General features: G+C 42.9%; 1 protein-coding gene across 7 annotated transcripts in view; it reads left to right on the plus strand.

The window, feature by feature from the left end:
* The window catches only part of ATXN7L1 (ataxin 7 like 1), a 197,761-nt gene that overhangs the window by 40,401 nt on the left and 137,225 nt on the right, over nt 1-20,135 (plus strand). For 2 of the 7 annotated variants that reach the window (XM_027827042.2, XM_037889158.1), the window contains exon 2: nt 2,314-2,444. The exons of the other annotated variants lie outside the window; for them this stretch is intronic. The gene's annotated coding sequence lies outside the window, so the exon portion shown is untranslated. The remainder of the gene's footprint in view (nt 1-2,313; nt 2,445-20,135) is intronic. 7 annotated transcript variants of the gene reach the window in all.

The following is a 20,135-nucleotide window of genomic DNA, read 5'->3' on the forward strand; positions in this document are numbered from 1 at the left end:
CCACTAGCTGTCACCTTCAGCCCCCAACTAAAATCTCTCCAGCGCATCATCAAAGATTTACAACCTATCCTGAAAAATGATCCCTCACTCTCACAGATCTTGGGAGACACACCAGTCCTCACTTACAGACAGCCCCGCAACCTGAAGCAAATACTCACCAGCAACCACACACCACACAACAAAAACACTAACCCAGGAACCTATCCTTGCAACGAAGCCCGATGCCAACTCTGTCTACATATTTATTCAAGTGACGCAATCATAGGACCTAATCACATTAGCCACGCCATCAGGGGATCATTCACCTGCACATCTACCAATGTGATATATGCCATCATGTGCCAGCAATGCCCCTCTGCCATGTACATTAGCCAAACCAGACAGTCTCTACACAAAAGACTAAACAGACACAAATCTGACATCAGGAATCCTAACATTCAAAAACCAGTAGGAGAACACTTCAACCTCTCTGGCCACTCAGTAAAAGATTTAAGGGTGGCAATTTTGCAACAGAAAAGCTTCAAAACCAGACTCCAATGAGAAACTGCTGAGCTTGAATTAATATGCAAACTAGATACCTTTAACTTGGTTTGAATAGAGACTGGGAGTGGCTGGGTCATTACACATATTGAATCTTATTTCCTTAAGTTAAGTATCCTTTCGCCTTCTTGTCAACTGTCTGAATGGGCCATCTTGATTAGCACTACAAAAGTTTTTTTTCTTCTGCTGATAATAGCTCATCTTAACTAATTAACCTCTCACAGTTTGTATGTCAACTTCCACCTTCTCTGTATGTGTGTGTGTGTGTGTGTATATATATATATAATCTTACTGTATGTTCCATTCTATGCATCTGATGAAGTGGGCTGTAGCCCATGAAAGCTTATGCTCTAATAAATTTGTTAATCTCTAAGGTGCCACAAGTACTCCTGTACTTTTATATAGTGTGTAGCTATTAGTAAAGAATGAATGGGCACATAAGGTTAATCATGGTCACATCTTAGAGAAGAGGAAGGTTTTGAAGCAAGATCTGAAGATACTTTGTCATTGGGGGGGGAGTTCCAAAGCAAAGGAGCAAGGAAGGAGAACCACCCTCACCTATGGAAAGTCTTGGGGTGGGGAAAGACAGGAGGTTAATACTGAAGGAATTGGATGTTGAATTTGGAGTTGGGCCTCTTAACACAGTCATTTGTTTACATTAGTCCACTCTTTTCTTTTATTTTCTTGATTTTTTTTTTTTTTTTTTTTTTTAATCTCACAGCTTGGCTGGTGTATGAAATACATGTTACAAATGTCAGGACTTATACAGTTCCAGAAAGTGTCTCCAGTTGCTTTGAGATACGAATTGCTTTTTTAGCCAAGGCTATGGTTGCTTTTTAACTTTTGTGTATGTGATTTTATGCTTTTGAAAGGCTGACAGCCCCAGAGACTGAAGTTCTCTGTGGAACAGGTAATGTACAGTATACAAATTAACACATACTCCCTTTCAATGTACCTTGACTCTATCCTGGAGGGCTCACCTCTGGGTGAGTGAATAGCTCAGTTTCCAGGTCTGCTCAGTCCATATATAAGGCTATTAATAGTAATGTGTCAGTTGTGGTAGTGTCTTTTTAGGCTGTGGAAACTTGTCCCGTGGGAACTTGACTTAGACCATTAAATCATTTCATATAGGCCACCAAACATCTATTGCATGATAACAATTGTTAGTGTTTGGGTTTAAAGTGCCTACCTAGAGGTGAAAAGCTTTATATCCCATTACAAAACTCATACTTTTACTAGATATTTTATCCTGATTTTTGCAAGTGTGATAATCACATTTTAAATAAGACTCACTAAGTTATTTCTCTTATGGAGATAGTAACTTAATCGGAAAAATGTCCAGCACACCTAAGAAGGGGAGGAATTAGGTATTTTGTATAAAGAGCTGCTTTGCTGCTTGAATATCATGGTAAAATAGTGAGTATAGATTAAAAACTCTTTGCTTTCTTTCCACAATGTTTACCAGCAGTCTTTTAATAAAAAATGTAATCTTTTTTTCATGCCAACAAAATTTTCAAATGGTCACCTTTTTTTTAGAAAAAGGTCCCTGTATATTCTTTGGGGATTTTTGGGTGGGTTGTTGTTTTGAACCATTGCTGGATGAAGGGTCCTCTATATTTTCCCTCTCCCCAATTTCTCCTACTCTGGCAGAATTTGGAATGAGGTAGATAAGATGGGGAAGACTGAGGATGTAGTCATCCTGTACTGGCTTGGGGGAGAAAAGAGATTTTCCTGATTAGGCAGCAGTAGCGGAATCATTTTCTCTTCTTTCAGATTTAGTCCATATCTAACGATAAAAGAAGAGGACAGACTAAATTGAATTTTCTATGAATTGCCTGATGGCCGAGTGGTGGAATATAAGGAAATACTGGCTTTCTTCAGCAGTATTGGATATTCTGGCAGCAGTAAGTAAAGGAATCCATAATAACGCTTACTGAAGTGGGAACACTCATGGCTTTACAGACTCTTTCTATATAGGAGAGCATGAGCATGCTTAGCCTTTTCCAAATGCATAGATGTAAGGTGAGGATATTTCTTTTTCTAGAAGGTGTCTTTTATTAGTAATTTTCTTTGCTAGAAGAATTGGGAGATAGCAGGCATTAGCTATTGTCCCAGGAACATTCTCCTTTGAAAAGAAGTCATTTCAGAACCTAGTTTAGTCATCATCTTGATAGAGAACATCCTAAAGACATTAGGATAGAAATCCATGAAAATTTTGTGTTTTATTAAACTTGACATCCAAAAGAAAGAAGAGGTTGTTGATCTTTTATTATGTTGTGGTGGGACTGAGGATTTTGTTAACATATTTATAGAAGATTACCTTTCTTTAAGAAGGACCTGTGCTCAGCTGAGGAAAATCTTTCTTCTCAACTGTGTCTGCCTCCTAGACTAGAAGTTGTTAATGTGGGGACAGTTAGGAAGGATTTCTTTATCAGATCTTTGGATAGCATCATAGTCATCTTTTTCAACATTATAAGAATTGCTGTAAATTATGTATTTATATGATACTAAGTCTTCGAGGTCCCAGCTAGATCAAGGCCCCATTGTGCTAGGTATTGTATAGACATATGGTAGGAGAATAGTGAAAAAGTTACCATCTAAATGGATAGGGCATACAAAAGAAAGTGTTATCTCCATTTTAGAGATGGGGTATGGAGGCACAGAAAAATTTCCTCCAGGTCACTCAAAAATTCTGTGACAGAACGAGCAACGGAACCCAGATCTTGAATACTATTCCATTGCCTTAACTCAAAGTCCATTCTTCTTCTCTGAAACATTAGTGTAGCGTCCCAAGTTAGTTTGTGAATGCTGTTCATGTCTTGTCTGATTGCTTAAAAGTCAGTTATGCACTTGGGACTCTGTATATAGCATAAGAAGTAGTGGCTCATTTTCTGCGCTCAGGTTCTCTCCTGAAGGTTGGTTGACTTAAGAGTCAACATAAATGTAACATTTTAATCAATTTGTGTTGATTTGAGAAATGAGAGTAGGAAATGTGACATACTTGCAATATTTCTACTGGAATATAATCACTGCAATACGTAAATTGTGGATTACTAAAACAGAAAGTTGCCTATGCCAGCCAGTTAATTAAATGCTCACCACTCCATTATCCCAGCAGAGACTTCTGCAGGGTTATCTAGTGGGAAAACAGGGATGAACTGGAAAACATCAGTAAAGTTTGGAAATATCAGCCTTTCAGATGTTTAACCTGCCAAACAGCTGCAGTTTTAGGAAATGGGAAAATTAATGAAAGGAGGAGCACCAATAGCCAGTAGGTGATGGTTATGTACTATGCTTTTTGATACATTATTCACAAGAGAAAAGTGAATGTGCCTTTGTCTCATTTTAGAATGTTTTTCCATAAATGGATTTCTCATAACGCATGTGTTAACAGAGCTTCCTGTTCCAAGAAGGTCCGTGTAGAAAATACTTGATGATTTGGGACGCAGTAATACTACACCTGCATCGTTAGTGTGTGCTTATTTCTTAAATTAAAACCTAGGGCTACTATGGCATAAGAGAGAACACTGATGGAGGTTTGTACTACCTATCCACACCCCTTCAGCCAGTCAGATGAGTTTCTCAGGTCAGATTGATTCTCTCCCTCCCTTCTCAGCCTCTTCCATTGCTTCTTATATAGCCTGTTTTGGCCTTTCCAGACTTAGTCAAGAGAGTTGCACGTCTTAATTACAATATTTATAAACATTCCAAAGATCATTTGCATAAATTGATTTAATGTGAAAAAGGCTCACATTTCCTGTAGAATAGAATTTCTTCTGTTTTCGATACCTGTTTAAAGATGAAACTTTGCTCTTTTAATTACAATTTAAGAAAAAATTAAAATCCTGAATTGTTTCTTAGGGAAAAATATATCACTGTTTTGTAGGTATAGTTTCTTCTTTGAGCAGGGATCCCACTGTAGATTCATGTGCACATAAGACCGGATTTTGATTAGCAGTGTCTGGGGTCGCGCATGCCCCTGTACCGTCTCATGCTCTTCTGTGAATGTATAAAGGGTGGGTGGCCAAAACCCTCCTTTGGTTCCCTGTTACCACTCAGGACAGTGAGATGGACTGTAGTGAATGTCTGACCTGCAGGTTCTTAGCTCAGGCTAAAGATCTTTGAAATCTTCTGCAAATCTTCAGAACCACTTCTGATCTTCTGTTGTGACTGCCATGAATCGACCATGAACTTCATTAGTTAGATCCCCTCACCACATGTACAAAGATTCTCAAATGGCAAATTCAAAACCTGCAGGCTTCCAGCCCTGTCCGTCCATCCTGCAATGAAATAATACCCGTGAAAGACAGACACAGTAGGTGTCTCTTTTGCCTGAGGGAATCACCTGTTCCAAGCAGATGCTTAGTATGCTTATTCTTCTCTGCAAGGACTCATTTTCTCCCAAGTCAGATTGTCGGTGATAGGGTTTTTTCTCCTACCTCTGCAGGATGGGTCACATGCTGGGATTATCTGGCTATATCTCACTTAATCAGTTCCCTGCCATTGCAGGGGCTTTGGTCATAGGTACATCTCAGTCCCTCCTGTTCTCTGCCTGTGGCACATGGTAGTTTAGTCTCCTGTGGGCTGTAACATTTTGGTCTAATTGTGGTGGTTGGGTTTGGTGTGTGGGTGCTGGGTGGTGTTAGTGGCCTGTGAGTTACAGGTCAGACTAGATGATCTGGTAGTCCCTTCTGGCCTCTGACTCTGTGACTCACAAGTTACAAGATGCGAGGTTGAAGCTCCTGAATGTCTCATCAAAAGTGGAGGAAACAAGGTCCAGAAACCTATTAATAGACAAGCCAGCATCATCTAAGACCCCACTGAGTAGACAGGCAATGCTCAAGGCTACTGTGGAGAAGACTGTGTTGGGGAGAGATTGACCTCTGCTTCAGCATCAAAGCAGTGACACCTCAGATTTCAAAGTTGAGCACTGAAAGGGGCCTCTCTGAACACTGAGGCAGAAGCTCAGGAAGGATCTCAGTGTCCTCCCATAAGAGCAGACACAGCACACGCTCTGGAAAAAAAGTCCTACAAGCCCCACACAGTGCTGAGGGATGGAAAAAAGGAGCAGACTGTGATGCAGCAGACTTCACCATTGTCGATGATGCGCCTCTCAGCATCCACTCCAGCCTTGGGGCATGAGGCTCGGGTAGAACCAGGTCCATCACTGGTACCAAGACATTCTTTTTGTCCAGGACCAAAAGCACATTATACATGGGCATGCCCTCTGGGGAGAGGTCTGTTCCACCTCACTGTCACTGGGGCATATGTTCTCCCCATCACTGACCAGTGAACCTGCCCCTCTGAGGTCTGTAGTCACTGCCACTGAGAGTCCTGTGGGGCTCTCCTACAGATTCCAACTTCACTGGCCTGTCAAGACTGGCACTGGTCCAGTCAACAATCTGTTAGTCATCTGTACTCATATAGTTATGATACCATGGCTTTATTGGGAGTACTGGGGCCTGTCTTCACAAGCATCAAGGGCTCCGTCTCCACCACTGAGAGAGAGAGAAACAAGTGTCCCTCCCCAGTGTCCAGACCATTGATGCCAGAGTATGAAGAGAAGGCAGATTCTGGGCTGATGGCACCAGCACCTCATCTCTCTAACAAAAGATTTCTCCTCATCATTGCCAGATGAAGCAGTATCTTCAGTACTGGATGACTTTAAGGAGTTCTAGGAGCGCCTTGTGTGAACTTTGGTCATCTCAGAGAAATCTCACAAGCAGTCTGACATCCTGTCTGGATTGCCCTCCCCATTAATGAAGGCCTATTACACACTGCTAAAGTTCTGTGGCAGATGCCAGATATCATGACATCAATGGCCAAATGAGTCAAGAAGAGGTATAAGGTACCCCTTTCAGGGTTTGAGTACTTCTGCACTCACTGCTAGCCAGGCCCTACTGTCCAAATGACTTTCTAGCCTGGAACAGGGTGACACCTTTCCTCGCAAAGTTCTGTCATGACAACAAAAAAGAGCTTAAGGATATAATGAAAGCAGGTTGACTATTGGCCAAGTTGGCTTTGCAACTGGCAATGGATACCGCAGACACTACAGCCAGGTCTGTGGCCATCACAGTGACTGTGTGCAGAGCATTTTGGCTTCAAGCATTGGACATCCTGAGGTCACAATTGAGGTTTTGCACTTGAAGGGCTCGGAGCTGCTGAACAAGAGGACAGACAGTGCTCTACACTTGATAAAGGACGCCAAAGCTATCCTGCATTCTCTTGGAATTTACACCCTTCTCTGTACTGCAAGCTGTACTATCCTCAGCCACAGCTGAGATAGTGCACACCATTTTACCACCCCAGATTAAACTGAATATCACTCCAAAAGGCACTTGAGATGCCACAGGAGGTGCCAACCTTCCTTTTGCTTGGCAAAGTGCGCTTCTGCTTTTACATGTCCGTGGGTTTGATGAGGCAGTCAGGAGCCCTATTGGACTCAGACTAGAGAACACAAACTTAAGAAGCTGCTTTGTCTCATTCCACTGGGCATTATCTGTCCTAATATCAGACAGATGGGTGTTAGAGATAATCACCCTTGGCTACCTCATACAATTTGACTCTTTACCCCCTTCCCTTCCCCATCTCTCTTCAGGGACCCTTCTCACAAGATGCTTGTACAGTCAGAATGTGCCTTGCTACTTCATTTTGGGGCAGTAGAGGAAGCTTCTCAGGAACACAAGGAAAGAGACTTCTATTCTTGGTATTTCCTCATTCCAAAGAAGAAAAAGGGGTCTTTAATCTCCTCAGGTGTAGAACAGAGTAGGATGAAGAAATACAAAAGCTGTCTCAGGTGCAGGATGATAATGCTTGCCTCCATCATCCCATCCCTCCAAGCTCAAGACTGGTTTGTGACTTTTAGAATGCATATTTCTATCTAGCTTTTCACTTTGCTCGCAGGAAGTATCCAAGATACACAGTGGGGACCCAACCATGATCAATACAGATTTCTGCCCTGCAGACACTCCTGAGCACAGTGTGTGTTCACCAAATGCCTGATGGTAGAGGAAGTGCATTTAAGGAAACGGAGAATCCATGGCTGCTTGTACCTGGATGACTGGCTAATCGGGGCACATCCCATCAAGAGACCAAGACAGCCTTGAATGGCATCTTTTCTCTGTACTATCAACTAGGACTCCTTGTGAGCTACAAGAAATCCTCTTTCACACTGTCTCAGATGATAGAGTTCTTAGTAGCTTTGATCCTAACCTGCCAGAGGTTAGGTACAGGTACAGAGAAGGGCTACTAGGATGATCCGAGGAATGGAAAACCTGTCTTATGAAAGGAGACTCAAGGAGCTTGGCTTGTTTAGCCTAACCAAAAGAAGGCTGAGAGGAGCTATGATTGCTCTCTATAAATATATCAGAGGGATAAATACCAGAGAGGGGGAGGAATTATTTAAGCTCAGTACCAATGTGGACATGAGAACAAATGGATATAAACTGGCCGTCAGGAAGTTTAGACTTGAAATTAGACGAAGGTTTCTAACCATCAGAGGAGTGAAGTTCTGGAACAGCCTTCCAAGGGAAGCAGTGGGGGCAAAAGACCTTTCTGGCTTCAAGATTAAACTCTATAAGTTTATGGAGGAGATGGTATGATGGGATAACGTGATTTTGGCAATTAATTGATCTTTAACTATTCATGGTAAATAGGCCCAATGGCCTGTGATGGAATGTTAGATGGGGTGGGATCTGAGTTACTACAGAGAATTCTTTCCTGTGTATCTGGCTGGTGAATCTTGCCCACGTGCTCAGGGTTCAGTTGATCGCCATATTTGGGGTCGGGAAGGAATTTTCCTCCAGGGCAGATTGGAAGAGGCCCTGGGCGTTTTTCGCCTTCCTTCTGCACATGGGGCACAGGTCACTTGCTGGAAGAGTCTCTGCACCGTGAAGTCTTTAAACCATGATTTGAGGACTTCAATAGCTCAGACATAGGTGAGAGGTTTATTGCAGGAGTGGGCGGATGAGATTCGGTGGCCTGCATTGTGCAGGAGGTCAGACTAGATGATCATAATGGTCCCTTCTGATCTTAATATCTGAGTCTGTGAGAGGACAGGTTCCAGTCTCTTCAGTCAGCAGAAAGGGATGACCTTATCTGTCTCTTTCTCAACAATGATGATTATTGGTGGCTCCCCTGAACCACCTTTGGATGTAAAACACATGGTCTCAGGACAACTTGACACTAGACGTGAATGTCCTGGAGCTCAGGGCCATTGGACTAGTCTGCATAGCATTCCTGCCCATTCTGCAGAACTTCACAGTGCAAATCCTGACAGACAACACGTCAGCGATGCACCAGATAAACAAGCAAGGAGGTGCTCGATCATCCCTTCTTTGCCAGGAATCCATCAAGTTCTGGGACTTTGGGGTCATCAGCTTTGAGTGACACAACTGGTGCTACATTTTCCAGGGGTTAGCAACGACATGGTGAACGCCTTGAGAAGAAATGTGGTAACCAACCATGTGTGGTCTCTGAAGGAATCCATCCTAGACCCAATATTCTGCCAATGGTGGACTGTGCTCCAGAGGAGGCATGAGCCCAGGCTCTGTGCCAAGAAACTTTCTCCTCCAATGGAATCCTGCCTCCCTCCCTCCCTCCCTCCACCACCACTGTTGTAGTGCTCATTGCTAAGGCTATGATTCAGTCATGGAGGTCATGGAAGTCACAGAATTCGTGACTTCCAGCGACCTCCATGACTTCAGCCTGTGGTGGTTGGGAGCTGCAGGGTCCTCTGCCACCCCCAGGGGCAGGAAGCTGTGGGGTACCCCCACTTCCTCTGGTGGCCCCCAGAGCTCCAAGCTGCCGCGGCCGGCAGGGGAACCCCTGCAGCTCATGGCTGCTGTGGGCCCCTGGAGTTGCGGGCAGCAGGGGTATCCCACAGTGCCCAGCCCGCACTGGCGGCAGGGGCACCTCACAGCTCCCATCTGCTGTGGCTGCGGGGGAATCCCTGAGCTCCCGGCCACCATGGGCCCCTGGAGCTGTGGGCAGCGGGGGAACTCTGCAGCTCCTGGCTGACATGGAAGGCGGGGGCACACCATAGCTCCCAACCCCCATGGGCAGCGGGGAGGCCCCTGGAGCTGCAGGCAGCAGGGGTACCTCGCAGCCCCCAGCTGCTGCAGGCAGCTCCTAGCCCCTGCGCAGCTGCTCCGCTTCAGGCCGTGTGGGGACCCACAGATTCCCATTTTTGAGAGATTTCAATTAAACATGCAAGCTTGGGACAGTGCGGAGGAAGAGGGTGGGTTAAAGGCAGATGGAGAACCTGGGTCAGCCTGGACAGGAGAGTTGGTGGCAGACAGTGGGAGCCATGAGCCTTCAGGATGTACTGAGATGGAACCTGGAGCAATCTCATCCATTAAGTTCCTGCATCCCATTACTCCCCTTGTATTCTCCCATCTTTCTCAGCTCATCCTCCCATTCCTTTGAGCCTCTGCTTCCGTCACCTCTGTGCCATCACAACCCTAAGGTGGCTGCTGCCTCCATCTCGTCGTCTTTTGCAACTCAACACAGCTGGACATTAGAATAAGGAATATCGAAAGCAGAGAAGATATGTTAGCTTTGGTCAGTGTTGGTACAATGGAAGGAATTACGGCAGGGGGAACCCTCCTGATTCCTGGTAGCCTTGCTGGGAGCATGGAAAAGACTGTAGTTGGAACTAGAGTAAGCGTAAAGGAATTCTGAAAGAAAGACGCCGGCATTTTATTTTTAAAGTTGTTAACAGAGACGAGTTTCAGGTCCCACCCACAATCTAAGAGTCTGGTATGCAACACATTATAATAGGCGCAACAGCTCCTTAAGACTTAAAATTAAACTCCCTTAAAGTGAAGGTTACACAACAGTTTCCAATTAAGTCACCTGCACCTTACTAAACTGTTCAAGACTTTATGCTGAATTTTTTAGGCTTGGATTCAGTCCATAGGTAAAAATAAATTATTATTTTTTTAAATCAGCCCTACAAATGAAATTTAGAAAATTGTAGTTGGCAAGGAAATAGCGGTCAGGAGGAGCACCTTTTGGTGTTCCAGAAGAATCTGGGTTTGATTTGATCAATTTAAATGCCTTTGCAAATCATTAACTGAGTATACATACAGTAAGATGGTAAATTTAGTGTTGAGTTGAGGAAGCCTTCACTGCACAAGAGTTATGGAGCTAACTTTAGCTGCCTAGTGAAAAATCTAGTCTAATGTATTGCTGCAAAAAGGCAGGGACATCTTGGGCTGGAGGAATGGTCTGGGCTTCAGACCATTTAAAATGCAAAAAGGTTGGTGGGAAGGCTCTCTTACATCCTGTAAGGAGTTCAAATGATGAAGTGAGGCCTCCATATGCACTTTTGGACACCTGCACAAGTTATGTTATTGGTAAACTCCTAGGATAAAATAAGTGAGTACTAAAATTCCTTAAAATGCAGTGAGGGAAAATGTGGATTTAGTTATTTCTTCAGCCTCTAAATCTTTTAAGATGTGAAGGAGTTGAGGGGAGGGGTTCCCATTGTCTTTTTAGGTGTTCAGGATGCATCCTAAAGATGTGCATCTTTGAGAATCTCTTGCGGACCTCTTAAGGTATGTGTGGTACTGGAAGTTCTGGTGCGGTCGAGCAAAATAGTTCAGATTTTGAAATGTACATGCACCATTTGTAATCCAGTAGGCCTTCAGAGTTCTGGAGAAAAACTCCTTTTCAGATATTTTTTCATTTTAAAAAACTAGAACATTTCATACAGAAAAGTTACTTAAATGATTGGTTGTTCAGTTTGATCCGAACCAATTCAGATTTAAACAGGTTCTCATCACAGAAGGCATTCTAGTGCTGTGAATCCAAAATATGTCTCTTTACACCACTGAGTCCAGTACCAATTTTTCCTTGCTTTTCTAGCACTTGGAACTGGTAGGGCACAGGAAGTCAATTTTTTTGTCAAGGTCCAAATTTCTTGGTCAAGGTTATAGTCAAGGTCCAGACTCCAGAGAAAATTTAAAAAAAACAATAATGCTAATTGTAAGTAAATAAAAAGATTTTGGAGTCCATTCTAAAGCAGCTGGGAGTCTGGATTTGGCCCGTGGTCTGCCTATTGACTACCCCGGTGGTAGGGTTTCTGAGAAGATCAATCCACTCCCACCTTGGATACTCTTCACAAGTATGTCTAGCCATTCCCAGTCAGGCAGTGCAATAATTAAACCTTCAGTCAGTGTTGATATTGGTTTCTGTGTAAACTATAATTAATGGGAAATTCCCAACATTATTTAATATCTCCAGCACCCTAAATTGATTTAATTAGCCTTAGCACCTGGGAGGCAACATACCGTTCTCGGTTATTTATGAGTCAGAGGTGTCACCACCCAGGCTCTTCTTTCCTGGTGAAGATTACTTGCCTCCTCTTTCTTTCTGGTGGTTCTCTTCCACTCTCCTTGGTCACTGTTCTATTTTTGGCTTCTTAGGGTTTGTCTTCACTTACATTTTATAGCACTCTAACTTGCTGGCTCAGGGGTGTGAAAAATCACTTCCCTGAGTGCAGCAAGTTTGAGCGCTTTAAAGTGCAAGTGTGGGCAGGCTCTGAGCGCTGGGAGCTATTCCTCTCATGGAGGTGGATTACCAGGAGCGCTGGGATAGCTCTCTCCCAGCGCTCACGTGTGACACACTCACACTTCAAAGCACTGCCGTGGGAGTGCTCCTGTGGCAGCACTTTGAAGTTTCTAGTGTAGATGTTGCCTAAGTCTATGTCTACACTTGACAGGAGGGGTTCAAGAATTCTTCCATCAACCTAGTGCTGTCTATACTGGGATTTAGGTCGGTTTATCTACATTCCTCAGAGATGTGGGGTTTTTTATCACCCCTGAACAACTGCAGCTGGGTCGATCTGATTTTCTAATATAGACCAGCCCTCAGTGCCTTTGTTGAAAAGTCATTTGCCCTCTCCTTTCTTCTTAATTACTTGTGTGTTAACTTGCATTGTCTTTGGTTCTTTGATTTGTTTGTATTATGTTAGCATCCAAAGGGTTCCAATCAGGACTGGGGATCAGCTGTACTGGGTGCTGTATGAATACCCAGTCTCTTACCTGAAGAAGAACTTGGTCTAATTCACCTAATTTTGTTTCTTTGATTTCTGCACTAGTGACTTCAATCTTGCTTTACCTTGTTTGTTCAGAAAAGAAACCAGCTTGCATTTGATTAAAATGTAGCTCACCTAGGATGGGATTTTCAAAAACACTTGGCACCTAAATGACTTAGAACCACAAATCATATTGACTTTTGCTGGGACTTGAATTCCCAAGTCAAACAAGCACTCTTGAAAATCACACCCATTGTCTTTTCACTTGCCAGAGCTAACATTTCACAATTTGAATTACCTTGATTACTGTATCTGTTGTGTATCCAAATTTCTTCTCTTTTTGGGACTTAAGACACGTCTACACTGCAGTTCAGACTACAAAGGTGTGAATAGTGGTGCGCACCAAAGTGCTGCCCTGTATTTCCCCTGTGTGGGTGCTGTGGGCATGAACTAAAATGTTTCTAGATCTCATTAACTTAATCCTCTTCAAACAGTGGTACGTTATTGAGAAGTAGGAACTTTTTAGTGTGAACCTGCAGCATTTGCACAGAAGAGTTACAGAGCAGCACTTTGATGCGCACTGCTATCCATACACCTGTAGTCCATTAAGGGCAGCGTAGATACGCCCTTAATGTCCCAAACAGTTAGACCTCTTACACTCTGAACTTCTTGAACTCCCTTGGGTCATCTCAGTGCGCTGCTCCTGTCCATTGGCTTTCTCAAGTGATGTCCTGTACCTCTTCAGTGGTGGGCATTCTGTCCATGGAAAATTAAGTTCTTGATATGATATTTCATTTTATATAAATAAGACAATCAAGTCATTTTTCCCCTTAAATCTTAATTTTACTCAGTTCATAAAAATGTGTGTTTTTGGTAACAAGGTAATTAACATTTAATATTTATAGTTGTCCAGTCCCTGAAAATTCATATAGGATCTGGCATTTTCAAGAATAATAGGAAACCAATATCAACTAACTACTGAAGCAACTTCACCTTTTTTCACAAAAGGAGAATGTTACTTGTAATAAAACTTATATTAGATAGAAGGAGTGGACACTTATTTCTAACATAAGACGATACTACCTATTCAGGGAGCAGTTAAACATGCTTGTATAACACAGTGCAGTTGCCTTTGTATTGTGTTTTGGTTTCAGGTTTCAATCCACCTCTCAAATCACTCAGAATAGATTTTTGTAAAAGTGATCTTATGTAGTGAAAGGGGTTTTCTCTTTCACTGCCATTGATCTAGAGTGGGAGAGAATATATCTAACAGATTTCTAGCCCTAGAGTTTTTCAGATCTCTAACTGAGGGTCTAATTTGATGGATGTTTTTCAGCATACCTATCAATGTGACATTTTTGTCAATCTAAACAAGTTCCACTTCAAAACTGACTTATTAAACATGATCAAAATTAATTTTTAGAATATAATTGTACTAAATGTTCAGTGGAGCAATTATTACATAAAATGTAATGTATGTTTACAATTAACAGGGGAGCATGATTACTATATAATAAAATACAACTTCTTTAGCAGTCAGCATTGTGAGGTCCTTGGTGCTGTGATCACCTTAGCTCTGCAATAGAGGGATCATTCCTTTCCTGAGTATTTCTATACACTTAGATGTAACTGATTATGTATATTGTGTTCAACATATAGAGAAGGAACTTCATATAAGTCATCTGACTTTGATTGTTACTACGAGTAATCCTTACTTTTATGTGTATTATGATGGAAAGTTCAAAATTATATCTGAGATCTGCAATAGCCTTTGAATGTTCGTGCCACTCTGCAAAGGCAACATATTTTCTTTGTTTTCTGTGATTTCTGTTTTTTAATGCATCTTTTACTAAAATAAAGTCTGGCAAAATTGGATCATGTTATGGATACAGCTATCTTATTGTTTAGAACTGTTACTAATATAAAAATTATAAACACAAGAATTCCCTAGTACAGTAAGGCTTATTCTCTGAAAAAATGCAATAAAGTATGTTAATAGAAATATTGATCGTATGACTTTATAGAAGTCAGGATTTCTACAGTCAACTTTTGCCATCCCTTTGCCCTCCTACCTTTTGCCACACTCACATGGGTATGACACATAATATTATAATGTCGGACAATATTATATGCTATTGCTCAAATACTTTAGTTTTCAAACACAGGCTGTGGTCTTACATAAATACGTTCTACGGCAATTTTGGTAAATTATCAGATGATAAAGATACATTAGTATGTGAAAGGTTTACCATATGAGAACTAGATTTGGTCAAAGTATTTGTAACAAGACATTTTGTTTATCAAAATATTCTTGTTTTTGAGTTTGACAGTGGAGGCAATTTTATAGAAGTTTGTATTTCTTGAGTTAAAATTTGTGCAAAGATTTTTGTTCTCATTAAGATGTCTGAAAATATATTGTGACAAATGTTTGTTTGTGCTTTTTTTTTTTTTTTTTTTTAAGTTTTGAGCTGGACTGGTTTAGGTACAACTGATTAGATAAGTTTAGCAAGGTGATTGCTCTGATTCTTTGGTTGGTTGATCCTATCTGTGTTGTCAGAAGCATTAGCAGACATGATTCCCCATTTTTTCTCTCTGAAGGAGTGGCTGTATTTCATGGGCTCTCTCTGAACTATTAAAACTAGGGTTGGAGGCAGGGAGCAGATCTATCTTAGGGAAGCCACAGGCCAGAGGGAATACAGGAATTGTGTAATTTTTTTCTCTTTTACCTCTCCCCCTCCTAAGTTGGGGCATATCCCCAATAAATGTTCCATCTGTAGGTCTTTTCTAAAAGGACCAGAAAGCGAGAGAGGCTGACCTCAAACTTTTGGATAGCTCTTTGTGGCTTGCCTTGGACCTAGGCAAGCAAGACCTTCCTGTACCAGATCAATCTGAGTCCAGAAGTGCCCTGAGCTCCAGATCAACAGCTAGCTCCCGAGTCTGTCATCTGTGATGGTGCTGGTTGCAGATGGAATAGGGCAGTTAGATTCTTGAGACAGGGGTGCCATTTAGGGGGGGGCAGAGGAGGGCTCTAGCCCCCCCTCTTTCCGAGTTTTGTAGGAGAGGTCTACTCACCCTTGCCCCATTTATATTCATAAATGATCCAGAAAAAGGGGTATGCAGTGAGATGGTAATGATACAAAATTACTCAAGATAATTAAGTCCAAAGCCAATTGTGAGGAGTTACAAAGGGATCTCACAAAACTGGGAGACTGGGCAACACCATGGCAGAAGAAGTTCAGTGTTGCACTTGGCAAAATATAATTCCAACTATACATACAAAATGATGGGGTCTAAATTAGCTGAACCCGTCCATAAAGAGATCTTGGAGTCATTGTGGATAGTTCTCTGAAAACATTTGCTCAATGTGCAGTGGCAATTAAAAAAGCTAACAGAATATTGGAAATCATTAGGAGAAGAATAGATAGTAAGAGAGAAATATCATATTGCCTCTACATAAATTCATGGTATGCCAACATATTAAGTAGTGCGTGCAGATTTGGTCACCCCATCTCAAAAAGATATATTGGATTTGGAAAAGGTACAGAGAAGGGCAACAGAAATGATTAGGGGTATAGAACACCTTCTGTATGAGGAGAGATTAAAAAGACTTGGACTTTTCAGCTTGGATGACTAAGGGTGGATATGATAGAGGTCTATAAAATCATGAATGGTGTGGAAAAATTGAATAAGGAAGTGTTATTTTCTCCTTCACATAATATAAGAAGTAGGGGTCACCAAATGAAATTAATAGGCACCAGATTTAAAACAAACAAAAAAAAGTATTTCTTCACAGTCAACATGTGGAACTCTTTGCTAGGGGATGTTGTGAAGGCCAAAACTATAACAGGGTTCCAATAAGAACTAGATAAGTTGATGGAGGATAGTTTCCAGGAATGGCTATTAGCCAAGGTGGGCAGGGATCCAACACCATGTTCTCCGTGTCCCTCGCCTCTGTTTGTCAGAAGCTGGGAGTGGGCAACAGGGCGACTTGATGATTACCTGTTCTGTTCATTCCCCCTGGGGCACCTGGCATTGGCCACTGTTGGAAGACAGGATACTGGGCTAGATGGACCATTGGTCTTACCCAGTATGGCCATTCTGATGTTCTTATATAGAACCCAGATGTATCTGCTCCCCACTGTAACCCACTAGACCCTGCTCTCCTCCCAGAGCTGGGTTAGAACCCAGGGGTCCTGATGGGGTCTCTCTCTCCACAGAGTTAGTAATAAAGTAAGAATATACATTAACATTTTAAACCTAACCGGTGTCCCTTAAGTGACTTGCCATAAGATGTCAGAATATGTTGTTGTTAGAGCTGAGTGGGTCTAATATTTATTTAATTTTCTTTTTTTTTATATATAAAGGAATTAGATACAGGGCTCCTGTCAGCGAATTGCTAAGTTATCTTCCAAAAAAATAGTGTTTTTAAGTGCCTAAGTAGCCCTAGGAATCACGGTTAAAGTTGCCCCCCCCCCCCCCCCCCCCCCAAATCTGAAATGGCGCCGCGCCCCTGCCCTAAGAAAAGCTTTGGCTAGTGATAGAAAAGAGCCGTGCTCCTTTGGGAAGTGTCGGAGTAGATCTCCTTCAGCTGACCCAAGCAAAAAGAGATTTAAACTACCTCACCAATCCTAGTCTATGTGGACTTAATGGCCCGAACTGGGTGCTCTTGGAGCCCTGAGGGCGCATGGTACTTTGCCTTCAACACCATCTTGGGAGGTGGGTCTAACTGCCTCTGGTACAGAGTCAACAGTGACATGATCACTTTGGCACTCTCCACTCTGATACTGTAATCCCCTGCTCTGCTTTTGTGGCACCATCTGTCTCAGTAGCAAGATCATTCACAGTACTGGGAGATCTCTACGTATAAGCTGAGCTATAGTTGTCATTGCTATTGTAGGTGCTGAATGTCTCCACTATGATGCTGGCTACCAACACTGCGGTGGTACTGAGTATCTCTTAGGCACCAGTCAAGTCACAGTTGGAAGTGCATCCAGTAATCAGTAATTTGAGGGGCAGCTGGTAGCCAGATCATCCTTTCAGGCCACTCTATATGCCTCAATACCATGGCAATTTCTTTTGCCACGGGGAGAGCATCCTGGCTAGTCTTCAGGCATCTCAAAGGAAGTTCAGACAACAATCGAAGACCTCCCATATGAAGGCTGTGAACTCTGGTATGAAAATGGATGACACTGCATTCATTGAAAGGCTCCCAACCTGATCATTGACTGCGAAGAGCATACACGCTAGAGGGTTGTGCACTTCATAGCTTGTGTGGGCTGAGCTGATTGCACGCACCAGTGGCTCCTTGCATCCCTCCATTCCCCCCACAAGCTCCCTGTGTGCCATCCTCCTCTGTTTGAGAGACTCACTGTGACTTCCGATCTCCTCCATGCCAGGGGTTCTTTGTGACCCCCATGTCTGCCTCCTCCCATACCAGGGTACCCCAATCTTTCCCCCACCCCATGGTGGGGGTTGTATCTGTCCCCATTCCCCCCTCTTCCATTTCCCTCCATGACAGGGGCTCTCTGTGCACCCCCTTTCATACCTTCCTTTTATGCAAGGGACTCTGTGTGGCCCCCATCCTCCTCCTCCTCCCCATACCAGGGTCCTCCAGTCATCGTCCCCCCACTAGGAATTTGGTGTGCATGCCCCCATTCCCCACTTTCCCCTGACCCCCTTTTCTCCTTCTCCCCATTATTATTACTGTTTTTCATCTGAGAGAGACATCATTCTGGGTGTCAACATGATAAACTCTAGTGGGAGGACAGGCAGAGAGGAGATGGGGTATTGTTATGCTGAGGGGCCATCAGCCAGCTGTTTTATCTACAGAGGACTGTAGAAGTGCTTGAAGCTGTGTCTATACTAACAAGATGGCATGGGGCTCCAGTTAAACCCTGTTTTTCCCAGAAGTCAATAGAGTTCTGGCCACTGATGCCAAGAACCTTCCCTGAACATTTGAAATCGATTAGATACAGGGTTCAAAAGTTATTGTTACATATAGACAGAGAAATGCTATTGAGATGAGTGTAGGCTTTCACAAGCTTGGCCAACCAGCTGCCAGAAGGAAATGGAAGGCTGCAGTCTTGTTCCAGACAAAGACAATGGCCAAGTGCTTTTATCCATCAAAGAAATAGCCTGATTTTTGGCAGTCATGGTGTCACAACCAGGGCATGGGTGGTCTGACCTCATGGTAAGAGCAGGAGTCAGGAATCAAGCCAGGTCCGATACCTGGAGGTCAGAATCCAAGGCAAACAGAGGACAAAACCAAGAGTCAGGTGTTAGGAGACAGGCAGGGTCAGGTTACCAGATCAGTAGCGAGTAGAAGGAGCAGGTATTGCAGGGGAAACAGTCTGAAGCAGGGAGATCCCAGTTGCATGGACAACTTCCTGTTCCTGTGCTGGGTTTATAAAGAAGTTGTGAATCAATAAGGACTGCCAGCATTCTACCAATCAGATTCCAGGCCTGCAGTCCTCTGTTAGAGTTCAGCTTCTATTCTGGCATCTGCTAACAGGTTACTGGATAGCAAATTGGAACTTACTAGCCTCTAAGAGCGCTAGGGACCAGAGGAGGGAGGGATAGCTCAGTGGTTTGAGCATTGGCCTGCTAAACCCAGGGTTGTAAGTTCCCTCCTTGAGGGGGCCATTTAGGGATCTGGGGCAAAAATTGGGGATTGGTCCTGCATTGAGCAGGGGGTTGGGCTAGATGACCTCCTGAGGTCCCTTCCAACCCTGATATTCTATGATTCTATGATCTGTGGTCCCTGACACATAGTTTATTTATGGCAAACATGGTTATTTAAATTGAAAAAAGAAAATGCCTGTTCACACTAGACCACCAAACTATGCAAGCTACATCTGTGTTTAAAAATGTTTGAGACACAAGGTGGGTAAAGTCACATTTTCTATTGGACCTCAAACACTTTTTGAGTACCTTTCCCAGACCTGAAAAAGAGCTCTGTGTAAGCTCAAAAACTTCTCTTTCACCAACAGAAGTTGGTCCAATAAAAGATATCCCCTCACCCATCTTGTCTCTCTAATATTCTGGGACCAACTCAACTATACCAACACTGAAACCATTCCCCCCTTTGGTGCCATAGGAGGCATAGGACTTTTCTGTCTCTTTTCCCTGCACTTTCTGTGCAACTCATTTCACCCTTTTCTCCACTTTTGCCATCTCAGTACTACAAAACTTGCTATTGGTGCTATGTACTATTAATAGTCCCCTCATTCCCCACTTTGCCACCCCAAGATCGTGTGTGGTGAAGATGCAATTGCTTCTCTGATACTGTGACCTGGCCTGGTTTCTAATTCTGTCATGTCCTTTGGTAGATTCTTGGAGTATTAACTCCTTCTGTTTTTTAGTAATTTCTCACAGCTGGACTTCTACTAACATAAGTCCCAGAACTGGGCAAGTTTTGAAGGCCTAGTATATGGTATATATTCTGAGGCTTAAAAAAGCTTAAAGAATTTAGAATGGTGACAAAATGTAACTCTTAAATATTATCTGTACCTTTTTATTTGGGAAGTGATGAGTGTGTGTGTGGTGTGTGTCTGTC

The sequence above is a fragment of the Chelonia mydas genome, chromosome 1 (assembly GCF_015237465.2).
Source record: "Chelonia mydas isolate rCheMyd1 chromosome 1, rCheMyd1.pri.v2, whole genome shotgun sequence".
NCBI lineage: Eukaryota > Metazoa > Chordata > Testudines > Cheloniidae > Chelonia > Chelonia mydas.